This window comes from Marmota marmota, unplaced genomic scaffold (assembly GCF_001458135.2).
Source record: "Marmota marmota marmota unplaced genomic scaffold, marMar, whole genome shotgun sequence".
Taxonomy (NCBI): Eukaryota; Metazoa; Chordata; class Mammalia; order Rodentia; family Sciuridae; genus Marmota; species Marmota marmota.
In genome coordinates, this window is record NW_026000000.1 from 12,399,444 (window position 1) to 12,419,235 (window position 19,792).

Consider the following 19,792-nt stretch of genomic DNA (forward strand, 5'->3'; position numbering starts at 1 on the left):
GTGTGGGAGAGAGAGGCTTGTGGAAAGCCGGTGGTGGCAGTTGAGGCTCTGAGGATTTTTCCTGAGAGGCTGTTTTGTTTGGCGTGTGTGGTTCTAAAAATAAAGTTAGTTTCTTTTGACAAGTGGCTCCTGATTGTGCCCAGCCAGACTGCGGCATTTCTATTCCAAGAGAGTAATAATCAACTACAGTGAGTTCATATGTCCCACACAAGTCTGAAACCAAACAGGGCAGAAATTAGATCTTGAAACTAGAGAATATTTTCTTTTGACTCTCAAGTCTATTATCCTGTGTACATTGGGGCCGGGGTAGACTCCTAGGGTCTTCGGCAGCCCTGCACATGTGGCTTTGCTGATCTCAAGCCCATGTGGCTGCTTTTATGGTTTGGAGTTGGGTGCCTGTGTTTTTACCATGCTGCGGTTCTATGTTGTCAGTGGCTTTCCCTTGTGGTCCTGAGGGTAATGGTTCTGCTCTCTCAGTTTCACTAGAATTATGCTAAGGATTTCTCCCTGGGTGCCCATGCTTTTCTTTGAAATCTTGGTGGGAGCCCCTGTAACCCCACAGCTATTATATTTTGTTTGCCTGCAGAATTAGCATAAAAGGCTATTTAGCTTGCAGCCTGTTATGTCTAGAGTGTCAGTATGAGCCATACCTGAGACTTTTGAGCTACTGCTGGGGCAGACAAGTGCTGCAGCAGAGTTCCAGGAGCAGAATTTCCAAGTGACCCTGGGCAGGGGGTACATGGAAAGCATCCCAGGGCATTCCTGCAAACCATTCTGCCTTCCTTGTTCTCTGGTCTGGGAGGGGTTACCTCATATATTTCTAATAATGCCTCTAAGGCTTTTTTCCCATTGTCCTAATGCACAGTACCTGGCACCCCTTTATCCATGCTAATCTCTTTAGCAAGCAGTTGCATTGCTGCACCCTTACATGTCAATTTTTGCTCATTCCCAGGCTGCAAAATTTTCACTGTACTTTCCTTTGTCCTCAGATCTCACTGTAAATCTCATTGGATATGAGCAGTAGTACATACAGGACACCAAATGTATTTTGTCAGATACCCTGTGTTATCTCTTTTTGTTTTCAAAATATAAAGATTTTATTTTTATTAGTTGCTCATGACAATATAATGATCTTGACATATCATACATTTGAATCAAATGGGGTATGAATTCTCATTTTTCCAAGTGTACAGGTTGCAGGATCTCATTGGTTATACGGCCACATACATACATACAGCAGTACTAGTGTCTATTTTATTCTTGTGCCCTTCCTATCACCCCTTCCCCTCCCCTCCCCTCCCATCACCTCTCTCTACCCAATCTAATGTGACACATTTCTCTCTCTTTTTTTTCTTCCCCCTCACATCATCATACCTGTGTTATCTCTTAAGTTTAGCCATCAGCAAAGCTCTAGCGCATTGATATAATACATCCACATTCTTTGAAGTTTACAAGGATGGCTTTTACTCCAACTTACAGTAGAATATTTTTCATTTCCATTTCAGACCTTCTCAGAATCATCTTTACTGTTGACATTTCTATCAGCATTCTGGCCATGACCACTTAAGCAATCTCCAGGAAGTTCTAGCTTTTCCTAAGGCTACTTGTCTTCTGAACCTTTACCAGAATAACTTATAACATTCCATGTGCAGAATTCTAAGCTATTTTCACATTTTCAGTTATTGTTAAAGCAACAACCCCACTCCTCAGTATCAATTCTCTCTTTGTTAATTTTGAGTTGCTATCACAATACCTGAGTTGATGTACTTTATAAGAAAAGAAGCTTATTTACCCCCTGATTCTGATGGCTAAAAAGTCCAAATAGCATGGCCCTGGCACCTGTCAAGGGTTCCCAGGCTACATCACAATATGGCAGATGACATCACATGGCAGGACTGACTCCAAGAACAGTGAGCCACATGCAGAAGAAATCACATGGTGAGAGAGGAAGCAAGAGAATGAGGAAGGGTTAGGCTCACTTTTTAATAACAGCCCATTCTCTGGAGAAGTAACCTACTCCAAAACCAGCATTAATCCTTTCAGGAAGGTAATGTCCCCATCACCTAATTATCTTCTTTAGCGGGCCCCCACCTCAGTGCTATTACATTAATAGTTAAGCCTCCAGAACATGAGTCATTGAGGGAAAAACCACATTCAAACCATTGCAATATTACTTTTAAATCAGATAACCTTATATAGTCTTATATGACTCCCTGAAAAAAGCAAACAAACGAAATCACTCAACTCTGTCCACATTGCAGGGAACAGGCAGTCCAATTTGTTTGCACCCTCAGAGATTATATGGTTTATGTAATTCCTACCCTGTTCATGTTGTGATTGATACAGGGCGATGTAGTAGATACCTGCTGTCTAATGCTTGATCTAATTAAAAGGTTTTTTAAAATTATCAATACCGTTTTTAAATGCCAACCCACCAATCCTATATAGATGGCAGTTAGTGTTATACATGTCCAAGTAGACACCAGACATTCATCTTAAGGCTATACATCTGTCGCTAACATTAGTACTATTCATAGCTCCTCCTTTCGTCTGAGGGTCTCCAAAGTGTTTGGGACACTTCAGTGAAATTTGACAGAACGAAGATCCTACTGCAGAGCCAAGTAATAGCAAATCTCACCTGACACACTATGTAGGCCCACCTGAACCTCAACATTACTTTACAACATAGAACTGGGGAGGCAAAAACCCAAACCAGCAACCAGGCCCCAAGAAACAACAATCAGAGGGGGTCCTCAGATTACACGCCTGGCCATTTACTGATATATCAAAAACAGGTACTAGAACCAAAAAGATAACCACACACAAAAGGATGTGAATGTAAAAAGAGGAAGGGAAATTCATCTCAATTGTGCAAGTTCAAGACCTCTGAAAACATGAAGAAATAGGCAAACAAATCTCCCCCCAAATTCACAATTCCCCAACAAAGGATTCCCACAAATATAGAAGTGGATAAAATTCCAGAGAAAGATTGTAAAAAATGATTATTAAAATGTTCAATGGACTAAGAAGATCTAAGGAATGGATTAAGAGAACAAATAGAGGAGATGACTCATCTCAGTAAAGAAACATTAAAAAAGAAACCAATCAGAACTCTTGGAAATGAATGATACTATGAATCAAATAAAAAATTCACTTGAAAGCATCACCGTCAGATTAGATTGCATAGAAAGTAGAATTTTAGCCTTGAAGACCGAATTTCAAACCTTGAAGACAGTGTGTATGAACTTGAATACTCAGTCTGTACTAAAGGGAAAAAAAGAGACCATGGGCAGACTATACAAGAACTCTAGGACAACAGCAAGATATCAAACTTGAGAGTCAATGGAATAGAAGAGAACATGGAGATACAGGCTAAAAATATTAACATTTTCAATGGGATAGTCATAGAAATCTTTCCCAATATTATAAATTGTATAGACATCAACATACATAACCCCAAATAGGATCAGAAGAAAACTCCAAGACATAATCAAAATGCCTAACATATAAAGAAAAAATATTAAAAACTAGAAGAAAAACATCAGGTCACATTTAGAAACACACCAATAAGGCTTACCACTGACTTCTCAATTCAGACCCTAAAATTAAGGAGAGAATGAAATATTCCAAGCTGTAAAAGAAAACAATTGCCTCAGAAGGTGCACACAGGAGAGAAACACTTCCAGTGTAATGAATGTGGAAAAACTTCCTGGGAAAAATCAAACCTCACTAAACATCAGAGATCCTACACAGGAGAGAAACTATGAATGCAATGACTGTGGGAAAGCCTTTAGTCACAAATCAATCCTTTATGCTATACCGGAGGACACATAGAGAGGGAAAACTCTATCATTATACTGCATGTTGGAAAACTTGTGCCAGAAGTCAGACCTCACTAAACTTCAGAGAACACACACAGGGCTGAAACCCTATGAATGTGGCAAGTCCTTCTCTATGCATTCACACCTTATAGTATATCAGAGAACTTACATAGGTGAGAAACCTTTGAGTGCCTGGAATGTGGGAAATCATGTTGTCAAAGTCACATCTTACTTGGCATGGGAGAACCCATATAGGGGATAAACCCTATGCATGTAATGCTTGTGGAGAAACTGTGAGAATCATAAAGTATTAGATAGTTCAAACAGGGTTAGAACTTTTTGAATGTGAGAAAAACTTATGCTTAAAGCCAGACCTCACAGTATGTCAGAGAACTCACATTGGAGAGAAACCCTTTGCATGTCCTGTGTGTGGCAAATTCTTCAGCCATAAATCAACCCTCTCTCAACATTATAGAACACATACAGAAGAGAGACCATTTGAATGTCATGAATATGGGAAATTTTTTTTTTTACAACAAATCATACCTAACTAAACACAACAGAACGAATTGAGGAGAGAAACCTGAGGAATGCAACAAATGTGAGAAAAACTGCCAGAAATTACAGCTAACTTAGCATCAGAGAATTTACTTAGGGGAGAAATTATATAAATGTACTGAAGGTGGAAAACGTTTCTGCTATAAGTTTGCTATAATTTTATATCAGAGAACCCATATAGAAGAAAAGTCCTATAAATGTAATGTAAAATAAATGTAATGTGAAAAACTCTTCTGCTGGAATTCAGGATTTATTTTGTATCAAAGAAACACACAGGAGAGAAACCCTATGATGAATATGGGAAATCATTTTATGCAAATGATCTCTCAGAATGTATCACAGGGCTCATATGGGAGAAATCTTGTCAGTGTATTGCATGTGGGAAAGTCTTCCCATAAATCAGAACTTGCTAAACTTTGGAAATCACATGTAGTATACATTTGAAAATACATAGCAGAGGAAACAATATTGCAAATTAAGTGAATATTAAAAATACACTAGAACAGGGTCCAAATGGTGGAGTGGGGTTTCTATTGACAAAGGTAATATCTTATATGATCAGAATATACATATAATCCAAGTTTATTTACTTTTTTACTTACTTACATTTTGGGTACTGGGAATAGAACCCAGGGGCACTCTGCCACTGAGCCACATCTCCAGTCCTTTTATTTTTGAGACTGAGTCTTTTAAGTGCCCAGTCTGGCCATGAACTTGAGATCCTTTTGTGAATAGCTGAGATAACAGGCATGCACTGCCATGCCCAGTGCAAATGATCTAAGTTTATGCAAGTAATTTAAGCTTCCAAATTCAGAAACTAGAAAAGAAAAGCAACATATTAAATTCAAAGCAGAATAAATAAGAAATAAAAATTAGTGAAAGAAAATCAACAAGCCAAAAGTTGAATTTTTTTTTGGAAAAGATTAATAGAATTCATAGGCCTCTAGTCAAGTTAATGAAGACACAAATTACTAATATGAGACATGAAAGAGGTACCATCATTACTGATCCATGAAGAGTAAAAGGATTATAAAGGAATCTTAAGGGCAATGTAGGCCATAAATTTGATAACTAAACTGAAATTGACCAATTATTTTAAAAATATATTCTGTCAAAATTCACACAAGGATAAACCTGAATAAGCAAATTAAACAGAAAATACAAAGAGCAGATGAGTTCAGTGGTGGATTTTGCCACACTTTATGTAGAAATTATACCAGTTCTCTATAATCTCTTTCCAAAAGTAAAAGCAGAGGGAGCATTTTCATGAGGCTAGCATTACTGTAATACCAAAGTTAGGTGAAGACATATCAAGAAAGGAAAACCATAGACCAATATCTTTCATGATCATAAATGTAGAAATTCTCAACAAATATTAGCAAATCAAATTGAACAGTGTATTTAAAGAATTATACATTATGATCAACTGCATTTTTTTCAACTATGCAAACTGACTCAAAATTTGATAATGAATGTAACCTAATTAGAGATTAGGGATGAAATTTGATCATAGCAATAGGTGTAGAAAAAGCATTTGATGAAATCTAATATTTGTTATGATAAAACACAGCAAAGTAAGAATACAGGGAATTTCAACTTGGTCAAGAAGTACTTTGTGTTAAAACTAGATACTTTTCTGCTAAGATGAGGACAAAGCAAGAATGTCTTTCACCACAGATTTTCAAAATCTGTCTGAACATCCTAAGACAGGAAGGTAAGTTCTAATGCAAGAAGATAAAAGATACACAGATTTGGAAAGAAGTAAAAAAATGACTTTGTTTTCAGATAACAAGATTCTCTTAAAAAATCCAAAGACACAACAACCAAAACCTCCCAATGCTTATTAGCAATTATAGCAAGGATATGATGCTCATGTAGACAAAGAAAAAAAGTATGATCTTGCCCATGTCCCATGCAGGCAGTGGAATTTGGGTTTCCTCTGCCTGTAACAGGCTGGCTGTGAAATAAAGCTAAGAAAGAGAAATATGGCAAAGAAACCACAAGACACAGGTAGTAATTTTAGAAAGCAGGGATGAGACAACTCTTCGGCATTAGGGTTCAAGCTTCCATGCTGGAAGGAGGGTGTGAGAGCCCATGTTTGCTTTATTTATGTTGGGGAAATTGAAAGGTTTTCCATGGAATGTTCTTTGCCAAATAAGGTGGGGAGTGGGCTGTCTAGTTCTCAATGGGTTATGCCCAACTCCAGAGCTACTAGAGTTGTCCCACTAGTAGAGCAAGGGGCGAGATCTCACATCTTGGGCAGTCTACACACAGGAATGCTGGGATTGTTCCCAAGGAGAGACCTAAGTCCCCCATGGCTCAGTACCAGTAAAAGACCACTCAATTAGCTTAACTGGTGAAGTATGAAGCTCCAAAAGACAGGAAGTAACTTTAAAAGCATATTTTTATTTGAAGAAGGCCAATCTGAAAAGATTTTGTACCATAGGATTCTATGGACATGACTTTCTGGAAAGGGAAACTATATAGAAAGTAAAAATATGAATGGTTACCAGGGATTCAAAGGGAAGGAGAAAGGAACAAATGGATGGTGGTGATTTTTAAGGCAGAGAAAGTATTCTGTAGGGTACTATAATTGTAGATTCATGTCATTATACACTTGTCTGTACCTATGAATGCAAACCACAAAGAATGAACTTTAAAGGAAACTATTGGCTTTAGTTAAGAATAATGTATCAATATTGATTCATTAGTCATTACAAATTACCACACTAATGCACGATGATAGGATGGACCAGTGAAGGGTTATGTGAGAAGTTCTCTGTATTTTTGCTCAATTTTTCCTGTAACTGTACAAATGCTCTAAAAAATATAGTATAATAAGTGAATAAATAATAATAACCAGCCAACCAATCCTGCCTGTGTATATAGTGTGGTAGTTGAGTCTATGAGAGGATGCTTTGTTACATATTTTACAGAATAAAAACATTGTTCAGTACCTATTTTTCCCATATAGAAGGATGGGGTGGGCAAGGGAAACCAGTCTCGGAATTTCTTGTTTGACAGCCACTAAGTATATTTTCCATTATACCCTTTTGATTTTCTAAGGCTTACTCTCTTAGAAAATTATATTAAGTTCCTTACCATATGTTGGATGCTGTTTCAAAATACAGTCTTCTGGAGAACCTTGCCCCAGTTGCCATGTAGCTGGTACTGTAACTGAGTCTTAAAAAGGATATCACAGTCCTTTCAAATGTAATGCTTGAGGATGGTAAGCAACATGGTAAAATCAGTGAAATACATGAGAAGGGGCCCATTGCTACACTTTGTTGGCTGCAAAATCAGTTCCTTGATCAGAAGTAATGTTGTATGGAATACCATGACTGTTTGGCAGAATCATTGAATGCAAGGAAGGTAAATTCATATCTAGAATAACTGTCTAATTCTAGTAAGGATAAAATTCTGCCTCTGCCTTGATGGACAGAATTCATTTTGATCCACTTGCCACCAGGCAGATCTCCCCAGGAATGGTGCCATATTTGGGGACTCAGTGTTGGATTCTGCTGCTGCTTGACTGGACACAGTGGTGTCCATAGCCAGATCCACCTTGGAATATCACATTAGTTAATTCATTTATAATTTTCATTTCTTCTACTATGGCCACTTTGTTCATAAACCCATTGGGCAATGTCAGTGAATCCTCTAATCCATTTGATTCAAATCTTTTTCAATTGAAGTTACCATTTGGTGTGCATTCACTTGGGATATAAAATCTTCACATTTTTTGGCCATTCAGAAATGTAAGTCCATATTCATCTTCCCTAAATTTCTTTTCAGTTTTCCATTATGTTCCCTCCAAGTCCATGACTACTCACTGCATCAATTTCACTTCTGGCAATTTCTCCTTCCAAGAGAGGTGCACAACAAAGTGTTCTGTGCAGAACCATGCCTACCTGGAAGATTTCCACTCACTGCTCTTTTGGGGGATGTCCCAGAGATGGTATGCCTACTTTTTGCAGAACAAACTTCCTGAGCTACACAATTAAATGCAAATACCTCTGCTTAGTAGGCCCAGATCAATTAATTGGACCTGACCCAAGCTTATCTGTCTTCTACCATTATCGCACACTTTTAATATCCATCCTCACTGAAGTTCCCTGGATTTCTACTTACATACATTATAAAATGTAGTAGTCTGGTAGTACCCTTCTTTATGAGTCTCACTTTGTACATCACCTTTATGGGTCTCCTGAGACTTGAGTCTAATTATAAGTTTAGAGGTGGTCAGTATTTTCTTTCACAGAAACTGCATCGGGGAGACATTTACTATTTCTCAAGAAATATTTGGTTAATTTCCTCAGAGATTGTTGCAAAGGGGAATACCATTGTGGTTAGAGAAAGTACTTCTACTGGGTTTGAGGAGGCCAATTCTATTGGGGTCAGGAGATCATTTTGATTAGCAAAAAATTCACCATGTACTTTAGCAGTGTCATTCATAATACTGTATAGTAAGTATTTCTGTGGTTTTTGAGTGGTACTGAAGCTCTAGAAATATATATATATGAATGAAAGGGCACACAAATACAAAATTCTAGAAGACTGAGAAATCCTTTCTAAGAAACTTGTACATGTCTCTATTTGTCAAGAGTCCCCAAGACCACCCCAGGTTTCATGAGGGACTCACAGGACTCAGTATATAGTCTATTCATGATAATGATTGCAGTAAAACAATACCAAGCAAAATCTGCAGAATGAAAGGCACATGGGACAAAGTTCAGCATAAATCAGACTCAGGCTTCTAAGGGTTCTTTCCCAGTGGAGTCTTTCCCACAGGAGGACATGCTCACTTCACCCAAGGAAAAGTTGTGACAATGTACGTGAAATGTTATCTGTCAAGAGCACTAGACCATATTGTATCACTAGACACTTTGTGCTCATTGTTTTAGTTGTATGTTGGCCAAGTAAATAGCCTTGGCACATTCTAGGATTCTGCAAGCCCACAAAGAAAACAATTATTCATCATGATTGCACTATTTGTATAGTTTGGGTATAGTGAATTTTTGGAAGTGGTGGAAACACTCCTGAAATCCAAGTTCTTATATGCCAACCAAAACCAACCTTAATAGCATGCTTGTGTTATTAACTTTCTGTAACTTGGCCAAGATATTATTACAACAAACTTGTTTCCTGGAGGACCCATACAGCATGGTGAGACCAACCTAAACTGAATGCTGTTTTCCTTCTGCACCTTCCCAACTGCTGGGTATGAAGAGGAGACTGTGCCTTGCTTGGAGTTACTCCACGATGTATAGAACAGCTGGTCTCAGGCTGTGCCTAAATCTGATTTACTTCATTTTGTAAAGCAGTAGTTTGTCATAAGCTATTCCATTTTAAATACCAAGGTAGAAGTGAACAACTACCATCTATCTGCCTGGCACAACCATGAGGCACAAAGTGATAAATTAATCATGCTCACGAGAATAACCACCTGTGAACTTTTCAAATTAATCAGAAGCACAATTAATGTGTGGATGTATCAAATTCATATAGGAAAAACCAGGCTTATGAGCTTATTGAACACACCAGACCTCCCAATGATTCAAATCCCTTAATCAAGCCCCATAAAAGGAGGCACATTCCAATCCTGGATATAGTGGTCACGTGATCACTTGTCACAAGTCTTGCCCACAAAAATTGCCACAGTGGGCAGGGGATGTGGGTCAAGCGGTAGCCCGCTTGCCTGGCATGTGCAGGGCGCTGGGTTCGATCCTCAACAACACATAAAAATAAAATAAAGATGTTATGTCCACTGAAAACTAAAAAAAAAAAAAAAAAAAATTTAAAAGAATTGCCACAGTGACAAACCTCCAAATCTCTGTCCTTGTGCTTTAGCAGAGTGTGGTTTTTCCTGCCTGTTATGAATGTACAAGTCTCACTCCAAACTGACATCTCAAGATGACACTGAAACTGCTGAGTCTGTCTGCCAGACCTCAGCCTAGAATAAGTTCTTATGCTTTGACAGCTCTGTACCCTGAATAAGTTCTTTGGCTAATTTTATCTAACTACCTATAGTGACTCTGCATTCATATCTGCTCTCTGCTTTTGCTCTCAGTTCAGCCTCTTGAACCCCTATGGCTGCCTTAATTAAACCTTTTTTAGCTTTTACATCATTTGAGTGGAAAAGATGTTGGATATTAAGACTGAAATAAAAGAACCTGTGCTTGCCTAGCTGATGACTACCAGACAACCCACAAGTATTCAGTGAATTGCCACTGATAAAAGTGGTATAGCCTGTGAATTTATTGTTATTCAATAAATTCTGATATTGTGGAAAGACAAACATGTGTCTGTGTTAATGACATAGCACTCTTATAATACTGGCATTCTGGGATTTTGTTTTTTTCTTGGTTGTTATGATAAGATCAAGATATCTTATTCAGTAATCAAAATTTTACATTTTTTTTTCCTTAAAATTTTTCTTTTCCTTCTTTCCTCAGAACATTCATTTGGAAGTGTCCTATGCAAGAGACAAAACAAAACAGAACATTTTTGTACAACTAAGGCAGTTGTATAAAAAACTCAACATGTTCAGGATAAAACCTGCATTTTGAATAATTTTGAAATGGGTTTCCATAAACTTCTACCTCTTTTGTCCTAGTCACTTATCCAGTGAGCACCCTAGAAAAGGTCACTTGAGGGATGATAGCTGCATTTAATGATCAGTTGTTGTGCAACTAATCCAAAAAACCCCAAATGCAACAATCAGCAGCAAAGCAGGAGACACCCCTCATAGGGGGTCGGTAATCTGATCTGCAAGAACTTGCTGAGAGGTTACAGTCCCCATCTTGTGCCATCTTCCAGCTTGTACTTTGGAGAAGGAATCACAGATTAGAAACATAATCCTGTTCATTAGAAATGTAGAACCTTATAGCTTAAGATGATACCATTAGGCACAAGCTCTTTGTTGGGGGCATCTCCAAGTGACCGTGACAGTCCAGCCAATATGCAAGATGTTTTCATGGTTTATGTCCTCCCAGAGGGGTGTCCTAATTCTGTACCAGTTGCAGAGTTATGAAGAATTATTCCTTGGGGCTGGGCCTGCTTTCAGTTTTGCCCAGTTTGTTTCAGCTGAGTCAGGTTCAAGCAATTAGGGTCTGTGAAACAGGATTCCAGAAAAGCCAGCAGCTTTTCTTGGGAAGTAGCACAGAAGATATGCTGCAGGACCAGACAGCTATGTTCCTAGTTCAAGTGACAAGTAGGGCTTTGCTGAATTTTTACCTTATCTGCCTTAGAGTCGAAGTTGATCTACTAAAAAGTAGACACATGGGTTAGAAGCCATCAGCCTCCAAGGTTCAGATCTTTGACCTTATAAGATCCCATTAGAAACTAAGAACTGCTTTTTAAAATTCCAAACTACATTTCTATCTTGAAATTCTCTCTCATTTCATGTTGCCTCCCTTTGACCCAGAGCCTGTAATAAGCAATTGTGACTTTTGGAGATTGTTCTTTTTCCAGTGTTCAGATTTTAAATTTCAATGTGCCTATCATCTGGGAAAAAAATAAGGAATTTATGTTCCACTAAGTTTTCTTTGCATCTTCCACTGATTGGGAAGCTAGGATTTATAACATTTAAAAGCCTTAACATTTAATTCCAATTTTACCATACAACCAGATATATTAGTCACAAAATACAAAGCTATTGTCCTAATCCATTTTCTATTGGTATAATGGAGTATCTGAGACTGGGTAACTTGTAAAGAATAGAGATTTGGGGCTGGTGTCTAGCTCATTGGCTGAGTACTTGCCTATTAAATTGAGGTTATGGGTTTGGTTCCCAGTACAGCATGCACACAAAGAATAAAAGCTTATTTTGACACAGTTCTGGAGGTTTGGGTATAAGAGGATAGCACTGGTATCAACTTAGATCCTGGTGACGGTCTTGTGTTCCTTCAACTGGAGGGAAAAAGCAGAAGGGCAAGTGAGCGTATGTGAATGAAAAAAACACAAAGGGTAGCCTTGCTTTATAACAACTGGTTTTTGTTTTAACTAATCCAGTTCCCAAAGAGTGAGAACTTACTATAAAGAGAGAATTAACTAAATCCTGTGATAAAGTCACTAATTCCTCTTCCTGACCTAATTACCTCTTAAAGGCTTCACCTACTCTCAATACTGTTGTTTGATTGTGCGGAATCTTACATGAAGTTTTGGGAGACATATTTATACAATAGCAGCCATTAACTCTCCTTGCCCACAGCATACTAAACTCAGCATTTATAGGGTTAATGTTTCTGCTGTGAGGAAATCCAGGATAGAAACCAGGGTTGAGGGGAAGGCGCCTACTGTCACACTGAAGCAGCTAAGCTGAAGAAGGAGTGTCATACTGACTCGTTTCTCCAGCTCTGTGAAGTTTAAAATGTTTTGGTGCCTCTCAAAACTCACCTTGGGAAATTTTCACCATTGGCTTCTTTCTATCCCATCTGTGGGGGAGAACAAAACCCAAAGGCATTTACATATTCACATCGTTTACTCAGTTACATATTCACAGCATCTATACTTTATCCAGCATTGCCAAAGCAGCCATCAAACCATGGATGGCTTCATGGCCACCCAGGCACCAAATTTTCATTATACTGCACCTTTCATTCTTCTGTTTCCCAGTGCTTTGGGAATATTTCAATGTGTCAGGGTTGTTCTAGCATATCTCACTTCTGATGCCAACTGTATCAGGAATACTCAGGACCACCTCTGGGTTTGGTGAATTGTTAGGAGGGCTCAAAAGACTTAGTACATAGTCATAGTCCTGGCTATCATTTGTTTTGCAAGACTGGAGATTGAACCAAAGGGGGTTCTACCACTGAGCTAAAATACTGACACTCCCCACCCCTTATTATTTTGAGACAGGGTCTAAGTTGCCAAGACTGGCTTTGAACTTTTGATCCTTCTGCCTCAGCCTTCTGAATAACCTGGATCACAGGTGTGCGCCACAACACCTGGCTCATGGCTATCATTTATTATAGCAAGATCAGTAAGGGGAAGAGGCATGGGGCAATTTCCAGAGGAAATCAGGCACATTCTCCCAAGAATCTTCTCCTAGTGACACAAGTTGTGACAATACATGTGAAATATCACAGAAACTCATCAGAGATTCAGTGCCTAGTACTTTTGTTGGGGGTTAGTCAGGTAAGCACCCCCTGCCTGTCATATTCCCAAATTTCAGACTCCCTGAAGGAAAGTGGGTGTTCAGCATAAACCCTACTATTTAGGCACAGGGAGCCACTCTTATTAGTAAAGTGGTGGGAAGCCCTCAGCAATCCAATTCCTAAACCTTCCCCAAATCCAAGTTCCCAGGCACCAGCCTAGGGCCAACCTTGCAAGCAGGCCTGTAATCTCAGTGCACTAATATGACAACCCTATTTCAACTTATTGTTAGCTCAAAGGTTTGCAGTGCTTTAAATGGTTCAACCCACTTGTGTAATAGACATACTAATGCAGCCATGAGATTATCAAATTTAATCATTTAAAAAATTGTTTGCAGTGGTTGCTAGTATTTACTTTTAATCATATATTTGCATCCTAAATTCCAAAATGCAAGTGTAGACTGTGATAAATTTTCTGAATTATTGAACAAGGAGTAATGCCAGGGTCCAGCCCCAGCAGGGATCCAGGAATCCTGAAGGATGAGTGGTGTCGGTGAAAGAGAAGAGATAGATGGACAACAGCTTGCAAGTTACAAGCAACCTTCAGAAGGATCTGCTGCCCCAGAGGGGGCTTTATTATTTTATTTTTAAAAAAATATTTGTTTTTTAATTGTAGTTGGACACAATACGTTTATTTATTTTTTATGTGGTGCTGAGGATTGAACCCAGAGGCCCTGCATGTGCTAGGCAAACGCTCTACTGCTGAGCCACAACTCCAGACGAACACTCTACTGCTAACCCACAACCCCAGACTTTTAACTTTAAAAGCATACCTATGATTATTGGTAAGCTTTCTTACTTCTAATCTAAAATTCCAGTAAAACACACTTAAAATAGTGAAAGCCTATTATTTAAAAGCCTACTACTCTGCAGTGCCTCTAAAATATATCTATGCTAATTTTACATTATTTTAATCTTCAAGGTAATTTTTTTTTCATATGACCTACTTAACTGCTTTCTTAAAGAGTTTCTTTGACCCTTTGTCAAAGTACACCAAGTCTTACATCTTTGTATTCTTTAACTAAAGGGCAGGCTCTGCACCTCAACCCATTTGCCATTAATATTAACTATATGTTTCCCATTTTCATCATATATTCCTGTGTAAGGCAAAGAAGAGTCTGTTGGGGGGGGATGTATTTTTATTTTTATTAGCCTCTTGTCCTCTAGGGGGATACCATAATCTTCCTTTAATTAAGTAAGCTACATACAGTGGTCCTTGTACTGTTGACACAGCAATTGTTTTTCTGTAACTAGGCTGTTGCACAGGTTGTGGCTTTAGACAGGGGTGGGGGGGGCTTAGTGTAAATTGTTAACTGTCGGATAAACATTTCTTGCTGCTTAGGCTTGAGAAATAACACTATTGTTTGTATCCTGAGAGATACTGAAACACACCTCAGAGCATGTCTTAATTGTATCTTTAGTCTCATTCTGGGAATTTTCCTTCAATCTCAGGCAACTTTTATTATTGAATGAAATATGTCCTGTTATCCATATCATGAGTATCATAAACAAAACACTTAACATTCCCCATGGTTCTGGTTTCCAGATGGTGTGGCCCTGCCACAGCATCGCTCACGCTAAGACCCTCTCAAACAGCGGGTGCAGGAACTCCTTTACCAGAGAAATATCTTATGAAGCTTTTTTTCAGTATGTAAAAATTGTAGAATCAGCATATTACTAATAAACGAAATTAAGAATGCATAATTTCCTCAACTAATACTAAGAAAATCATAAGATTTCTGATAATTCAGATTGAAATATAGTAATTATGATGGAAGTTGCAAATAGCACTGTATAACAATCTCATTCTTTCAGATCAAACCCATAGCTTCCCCAATCCTCAGCGCCCCCCCCCTTTTTTTTTTGGTGCCAGGGATTTAACTTTAAAGGTTTAACCACTGAGCCACATCACCAGCCCTTTTTATTTTTTTATTTTGAGACAGGGTCAAAGGATATTTTTGAAAAGTCATTTATCAAGAGATCCAATGTAATCCTGAAGAATGGAAAAGAGAAGTTATGCCATGAAAAGATGGTTCAGAGTCAAGCTTGTAGAGCAATTCCCAGAACGTTTAACACTGATGTACAAGTTTGTTACCATTGTGCCTCCTTTCTTCTTGATAAATGTTCAGTGGACAAGAAATGAAATAAGTGAGATGCGGCTACTGTAGAAAATAACAATATCAAAGGAACACAGACTGTATTTGCAAGAAATACTATAATATTCTTCAAAATGAGGAACTGTTTAAGATATTCAAATCACCAGGGAAATATATTTAATAAGAGGTACGTAATTTAGATACTTGTGGTTTAGCTTAGATGAAACAGAAGTATTTGTTACATCTGGCAATCTGCCGAAGGAGCCAGAAACCCCGGTATCTTTTCCAAGTGAGTGGGCAGAGGGCTTTTGGGAAATGTAGCCTGCACTTTCTGGCTGCTGACTGACTACAGCGGAGCCCTGGCGGCCCTGCGAGCTTTCTGCGCATGCGCTGGTGACACGTCAGGGTTTCTTGCATATCGTCACTCCAGGCGGCCTGGTCTGTATACTATGGAACCGCCGGCCGGCGGAGCGAGGCTCTGGCGCAGAGGGCCCCTGGTGAGCGCCTATGGTGGTGTCCCGGGCATATCCTGCTCCTGGAGATGTAGGGGGTCAAGTGAGCAGGAGCCAAGCCTACCACCTGGGGTTTAATCTCTCGTTTGTGCTCTCCTAATGCGATTCCTCCAGCGCTTGTCACACAGCGAACGTGAATTCTCTTGAGTTGAAGGGTCCACGAGACGCCGTGGGACCGCGCGGAACCTGGCACTTCTGAGCTCAGCAGAGGTTCACATCTCTCTCCTTACTGGAGAACTTTATTTCTATTTTGGACGTTGCTTCATTCTCCCAACTATCTGTAGTCAGTGCCGCCTCCAAGAAATCCTCCAAGAAATCCAAGGTGGTGATCAGAGCAGAAGGGAGTGGGAGGTACAGATTCCATACCACATTCTTGGCGTTGTGTTATCTGAAGCCTGCAACTGTCACAGCAGTTAGTAACTTCTTTCCCTAGCGTCTCAAGGCAGTAGTTTTAAAGTCAGTGTGGCTTTAGATTTGAGAATTTTTTGTTTTTTTTTTTAAAAAACGATAGTTTCAGTGAAGGCGCCCAGGCCCATCCAACACTGCCTGGCCTTGTCTTGTATACCCAAGTAACATTTATGAGAAAGGTCCAGTTTGTGACTCAAGTGACCCAGAAAGCCAAGAGCTTTAGGGTCTTGGATGAGGATGCTAGGTGAAATGCTTAGGTCCAGCTTTCTGAGAATGAAGCCCCTTTTGTGAGGTCACAGGAGCAACAATCCCTGCTAGGAGGACACTTGGCCAGTTAGTCCAAGATCTCAGCAGAGGTGCAGAATTGTGGGCAATGGGGCAGAGACTCAATTTATTCAGACAGAAGCAACGTGGGGTTCACTTGCCCAGAAACAGTGTCACATCCGAACAAACTGGATGATGGTGGAAACCGTCCCAACTCTCAGGAGAGATGTAAGATGTGGCAGGAGACAAGGGCAAACAGAAGGAACAGAAAATATCACGTCTCTAGGTTCTGACCTGCACATCCACTACTGCATAACTAGAGATAGACTGATTCTGCCTCACTTTGATCTTACAGAATCGGAGGGGATACTTCATGAAGGTCTTTAAGTGTTTAAATACAATAAAATCAGCTTCATTTAAAAGAAAAGGACTGGAGCTAGGGATATGATTCAGTGGTAGAGCGCTTGCCTGGCATGTGTGAGGCCCTGGTGTCCCCCCACCTCCACCCCTACCCTACTGCTTGGGCTTGGGCAGAGGATGGTGAGATAGGGGCTGCAATAGGTAGACAATATACCTAAAATGTCATCATTGATTACAGTGACACCTTTTGTGATAGCAGAGTCAAGAGACCCAGGCATGTGTTTTCTGCTGACAACAGATATTTCTAATTAGTTAATTAAATAATTTATAATCAAATGATAGTTCTGAGAATCTAGAACCAAGCTAGAGCAATTTTTTCCCTTCCAGAAAAGACTAAACCTTAAATCATCACACCACCATTTTCAAAAACCTTGTTGAGTCTTTTTTTCACATTCAATGACATTTTAATTATGTAGTTTACAGAATATTATGTGACATCAAATTCTATTACACCAGTAATCTAAATTTTCTAGAGACTCTATACCACCAAACCAATTATCACCACATCTGTTTTTTTTTTCTTTTAGTAGTTTCACTTATAATTCACATGAAGAGTTTCTGGTTTATAATAAACATAAACCTGAGTATTTTTGCTTATTATTGGTTTTAATGAAAGTATTATGTTCCATTCTTTGGCTTTATACTAATTTACTTAATATAATTGTTGGTTTGAATTTTTCTGTGTTAGATCATAAATTATTAGAAAACAAATAGTTTTACATTTGAAAACTAGCATGTCCAAGTACTACATAATTATTCCAGAATCATGCATGGACATGTGGGTGCTCTCTTTCTCGCTGTCATTCTTTCTGTCTCTTCTCAAGGAATCTCTCTTCAGAGAGAGAGATTTTGCCAGCTGTGATGGTCAGGCAGAACAAGTGACATATGTCTTCTGATTTTTTCTAACTTGTATCCTTACAGTTTTCTACAGTTTTCCAACACCAATGGAAAGTGATCATATGTGGGTAAGTTGTTCATGTTTTTTTCAATTTTATTTAATAGTGATATGAGGTTTATAAAATGTCTATATAGTCATATGAAATAGTAGAAATAATACCAGGGAAAACAAAGCAGTGGTCAGCAAATTATAGTTCATGGGCTAAATGAAGCCCTCTGCCTGTTATTTTATGGCCCACAAATTGATAATGGTAAGTTTTAGGTCATTAGAAAAATATCAGTTAGGTAATATGAAAATTGTATGAAATTTATATTTCACTCCCTATAAAGTTTTATTGGAGTATAACCATAATCATTCATTTATGTATTGTCTGTGGGTAGTTTGTCACTGTAGGGGCAGAGTGTGACATGGATTTACTACATTTTGTTTATCCATTCATCAATTGACAGATGTTGTGGTGATTTCATGTTTGGCTGTTGTGAAAAGTACTACTGTGAACACGTATGTATAAATATTTGTTTGAATACTTATTTTCAAACTCCTTATTCCCTCATGTTTTTTCTTTCCCAATTTTTTATCTCAGTTTTATTGGTTCATATGCTGCTTGCTTCATCTATTACCCCTTTCCCCATGCAGCTGTGGCCAATATATTTGCCTTTAAATACTTTCAACAAAACACCACCTGAAAGACTACTTGTTGCCCTCATAAAGTTTCAAGATGGTCAAAACAAAGGCAAATATCTGAGCTTGAGAAACCCCTTGCCCTAGTTGAATTTTTTTTTACCCCAAGGATTCATTTGCTAGAGGCTTGGTCCCTAATGTGGCAGAATTTTAGTAAAAAGTCATTAGGTCACTGGGAGTGGTTCCCTCAGAATGGATTAATGCTGAGCTGGTGGAGTGATAAAGGAAGCCAGCCCATGTTCTTGGCCTTTTCCACATGCAGCTGTTTCTGTTCCTGCTTCCCTGCCATGTTGAGATTCAGCCAAGGAGGCCCTCACCAGGGAATAAACAGATAGAGCTGCTTGATTTTGGACTTTTTAAAACTGTGAGTGAAATAAACTTTTCCTTATAAAATATCAACCTAAGGTATTTTGTGTTAACAAGAGAAAACAGACTAATACACTCTTTTTTTTTTTTTTTTAAATATTTACTTATTTATTTATTTTAGTTTTAGGCGGACACAACATCTTTGTTTGTATGTGGTGCTGAGGATCGAACCCGGGCCGCCCGCACGCCAGGCGAGCGCGCTACCACTTGAGCCACATCCCCAGCCCCGACTAATACACTCTTATTAGTCAGCTTTCCATTATTACAATGACATATGATTTTTAGAGGTTCCAGTCCAAGATTGAACAACCCCATTCTCTGGGCCTTTGGTGAGAGCAGCACATCATAGCAGGGGTACATGGTAGAGCACACTGTTTATATGAGCCACAAAGCAAAGAGGAAGACAGAACAGATCCAGAATGCCATAGTCCCCTTCAATAACCTAAAGATCTCCCACTATGCCCCGTCTTCTTAAGATCCACAGTATCTCCTAATATTGCCACTCTGGGAACAAAGCTTTTTACTCATGGGTCTTTTGGGGGGCATTCAATATTGAAATTATAGCACACCTCCATTGACAGATCAAAATACACAACCACAATTCTTTCAGAAC

The 19,792-nt window shown here is 38.8% G+C and overlaps 1 pseudogene; it reads left to right on the plus strand.

The window, feature by feature from the left end:
• Positions 1-3,623: 3,623 nt before the first annotated feature.
• On the plus strand, positions 3,624-7,250 carry LOC125618049 (annotated as a pseudogene).
• The last annotated feature ends 12,542 nt before the right edge of the window (positions 7,251-19,792 follow it).